We start from the raw sequence: 4659 nt of genomic DNA, 5'->3' as shown, positions 1-4659 counted from the left end.
GGCAAGACATCTTGAAATTCGTGAGAAATAATTCTGCATCCTCTCCAGGTTCCCCAAAGAAAAGAGGATATCCAGACATTTGGCGTTGGCTCTCCATTGAATTGATTTCAAAGTGACGCGTTTTTGTTTTTTCTTTCTTTAAAAGATTTACACAATAATATTTTCTAAATTGCAATCTATTCTACAACAAAATAAAAATATTCACATCAAATGACCTATGATAATCAATAAGAGGTAGAATGACAGGGTTTGGTGACGCGAGAATTTCTCCTACTCTTTGGGCACCAAAAATGAATACCATACGTTGTTGAAAATGGTTTTTTCTACTAATTGCAATGTTTACTCTAATGTGTGGAGTGAAATGAAAGGGAAAAACCTGTATTCCTGGGCCATTATCCATGGTCTATGCATGACCTAATTCTTAAAACAAAACAAAAATATAGACGTCCAAACTAAGGTCGTACCTAATGAGAGGCAAAATAAAAGGATTTATTGATGCGTTTATCTCTACCAACCTAAGAGGACCTAAAATTCTACGAATTACTCGCTGAAATTGCAACTTAGTACTAACAATTATGTGTACCTTTTGCCTTGCAATGGGAATGAAGGGATCATACAAATTCTCGTGATTCATGCAAGCTACTTGATTATGCTAAAGGTTGAGCCTTCACAAAACATACACAAGCCTGTCCTTAGTGGGGGCAACAAAATGGAGGCGGTCCGGGGCGGGCAACAAGAAGAGCAACCTCTAGACACCCTTCAAGACTCCCGTGCTGCTCAATGGGGCTGGGGCAAAACACATCACAAACCAAAACAACAAACCCACAGCCAAATCCCAACTACACAAGGGGCACCACCTAGTTTAAGAGCGAACTAGGACGCAAAAGAGGAGAATCGTTAGAGCAACCCACAAACAAGCAAGGAATTTACACTAACCCTAACACCAATGGAACACTCTCACACACTAAAACACGAGAGAGAGAGAGAGAGAGAGAGAGAGAGAGAGAGAGAGAGAGAGAGAGAGAGAGAGATGGTGTACAACTGAGTTTCAACTTCATATTTTGCACAAAAAGGAACTTAGAGCTTGTGGAATCAAGTGACAAGATTTGGTTATAGCATCACCTGCACATTGTCTTAGGGTTATGGGATCCCTCTCACCATCCACCCTCTTACAATGGTAGCCAAACAATAGCCAATGAATCACAAGCAACAAAACAACAACCTTCAATGAAACAAGTCACCTTATGAAGCTGAATGAGTTTGCCAAGCCAAATTGGAGGAGAAGCATGAGCCTTTGGACATGAATTGCACCCAAAACTACCAATTCATTGATGTTGGGGTAGATACAACAATGGTAGGAAGAATATCTTCTACTCGCACTCACTCAAACTAGCTCAAGCTTTTCTATGCACCAAAGTGATGGTGTATAGAAAGCTTACTCTCTCTTTACAACCAAGATATAACTGGCGTGTGCTACGCTCAATCTAGTGTGCAATGGTATAGTGATGTCTTTTACAAGGAGGAATGGGTTTTATTTATAGGTTTTAAAAGCCTTGATTAGGATTAAGCCTAATCAATTTTATTAGGAAAGATCAAGGATTATGAATTTTTATGAATTTCAAATGAGAATGGGGTCTCTCTTTTCTCTTGAGTCACATGGATGTGGGCTCAAGTAAGAGAATTATTGATGTGGTGAAAGGAGAGAAACTTCCATGGAAGTGAGTGAATTTGGTTTACTTGTGCGGTTGCCTACTCCATATGTTGATAGTGTGGGTGCATTTTTACAAGAGAAGTTAGTTGTTAGTGGTAATAATCACTAGAATTGTTAGTGATACATTTACAATGGGTAGGATGAGTTAATTTGATGAAGGAAGAGGGGTGAATTAAAAGGGAATCATTGAGATGGTGAAGCTTTGAAGAAGCTTGAACTCACCCTTGTGTAGATTGTGGAAAAAATGACCGCTGGTCTTCTTCTTCCTGTTCGCTTCTTTACGCCGCCGCCATGGTTGACCACCACGATGAAAAGAAGATTTGTTGATGAAAAATCCTCAATTTGCATAAGTTATCATGGTTAAGATGCTGAATTTTATATATTTTTAGGAGAGGTAAATGAAATTGTAACATAGAAGCAATAGAGAGAGACATGGAGAGGGTGTATGTATGTAGAGGTTCATAAAAGAACTATAGGGATGAGAGAGAAGGGTAATGGTGAAGAGGGTGGGAGAAGCCATGAAAATTGCAGGTTTGAGTGAGGGAAGGAGAGGGAGGGATGTGTAAGAGTGAGTAGGTGTGTGGAAGGGTGAGAGAAGACTAAGGGCTACTTGTGAGAAAAGTGGGTAGACTGGGGTCCACTCAAAAAATCATAGCTCACCGCTGGTAGCTCCAAAAGTCATGAAAAAATTTGAGGTGATTATTCAGAGTGTGGGCTACATTTTCTCTTTTGATCACCGCTCCAAATTCAGAGTGGAGATAGGTGCCAAAATTCTCACAAAAAAGCCTATTTTTATGCCTGCAAAAGTCTTTTAGTGGCCCCCTCCTTTGTTGAATTTGTACAATGCATCCAAGAGTGAGCCCCTCCTTTGTCATATTATAATACAAAGCATCCAAGTTGCCCTTGACCCATGCATGGAGGAGGATTATTGGTGAATAAAGAAATATATACATGGTGGGACTAGTGTATGGACTATTCATGGACTTTAGCTCAATGAGCACATGGTGTTAGAATAATGAGTAAAAATAATAATAAAAATATGGAGGAGTTATGGATATGGAAAGATATTGGAATCATATGATATGGTCCCTCCTTGAATTATTTTGGGTGAAAGAGAAAAAGGTATGCAAGTAAATAATATAATAAACGTAACCAATGAGTAGAAATCAATTTTTTGTTTTCACGAGGGTGAGGGTGAAAGTGTGGGAGTGATTTGTATAACGGAAAAATATGAGGTTAGAGTATGTACATATTGGCAAAAAATATAATTATGGTGTAAGAGGATGAAAGAAGGTGTACATAGGTTTAATAAAACACACACCTAAGTAAAAATATTTAAATAAAATACCAAAATAATTATAAAAAATCCCTATATTTAGGCCATATATACAATGAAATATTTACACACAAAGAGGCCATAATATACTTTTATTTTTTTAATTTTTATTTTTTTTATTTTTTTGGCTCACTAGCCCAGTGACTAGCTAGCTGAGGGTTTTTAAGAAGATATGGGAAAAGCCCCCTAACTCACACACGCCTATGTACAGTGAAATGGTAGGGATAGCCATAGCGTTTGGGTGAATTTGGTAGGGTGGAGTAACTTACTATGGCAATTATGGAGAGCCGAAAAAACGGCTATCGATGTCTACCAAGGGAAAGGGCTATCCATTTCTCTTGGGTAGACCATGATTAATAAGAATGCAAGATTAGGAGAGTGAAAAGTTAATTTCTAGGCATGACAATCATAAGAAGGTTACCTTTGACATGAAGTAGCAATGACAAGAAGAGCTACAAGAAGAATATCCTCAAGAAGTTGAAATGGAGGAAGATCGAATCAATGACACCTCAAAGGAGGAAATTAATGGCAACATTATTGAAAAGGAGTCTTTTATTAAAGTCATGGGGATAAGTTTTAAGGAAAAACGGTAGCATTATTTAACAAAAATATTCCATTGAAGTCATGGGAATAAGATTTAGGCTAAACAACCAAGAGACCTCTTGTCAGGGCTTGGAGGAGGTACGCCTTGAAGAGAACCAAAGTGTACAAGATGGAGAAATGTTAGAGGGTATGCTATCCAAAACATTTACAAGTGTAGAGGAATTTAAGTGTGTGCTAATGAAGTTTTCAAGGCTTTTTGCTACATAGATGTACTTGGAGTAGATGCTCTTTAGTAGTAAACTTGATTTAAGGTCCACGGACACACCGAAAGCACAAAATCTACAAAGGTTAGGAGTCATCAAGGAGCAAGCTCTACTCGAAGAAGTGAGAAAGCTTCTAGTTGTAGGAGGGTACGATCATTTATCAAGCAACTAAATGCAACCATACTAAAAAGGAAAATTGAAACAAAGGGCAAGGCTAAATATCAAGAAATAATAGCGAGCCACTATAGGGTAGCACAATGACAATATGCTACCATTAACAATGGCCCACTAGAATAATGGCAATATTTTACACACAATGCTACACCCACTAGCTATGCCAACAAGCCTTTACTAAATGTATTACTATAATGCCATCTTTTATTGTGTACAACTTATTTAAAAACATACCTAGCTCTCTCTCTCTCTCTCTCTCTCTCTCTCTCTCTCTCTCTTCCCCCCCCCCCCCCCCCCCCCCCCCCCCCCCCCCCACACACACACACACACCCCAAAGCCTTTGGTATCATTTAAATTCTAGCTTCTTTGTGAAAAGAAATTCTTTCTCACATTGAGAGTGATGGATGTGGGATACTCATCCATATACTACTTTTAGAGTAAGAAGACAACAAAGAGAGAAAGAGATAGTAATAACAACAAAATGTGTTACTTGGAAAGCCAAGTGGTGAGATTTCAATCAGTAATGGGGTAATGCTAAAGTACATCATTGTTTGGTGGATCTCTGTTGGGATTCTCAATTTTTCTCAAGAAAGATCGTCAAACAAGACATTGCTTTACTGGGGTTAAGTAAT

This window comes from Adiantum capillus-veneris, chromosome 19 (assembly GCF_014529385.1).
Source record: "Adiantum capillus-veneris isolate H3 chromosome 19, ASM1452938v2, whole genome shotgun sequence".
In the NCBI taxonomy this organism is placed as follows: Eukaryota; Viridiplantae; Streptophyta; class Polypodiopsida; order Polypodiales; family Pteridaceae; genus Adiantum; species Adiantum capillus-veneris.
This window is presented reverse-complemented; position numbering follows the sequence as displayed.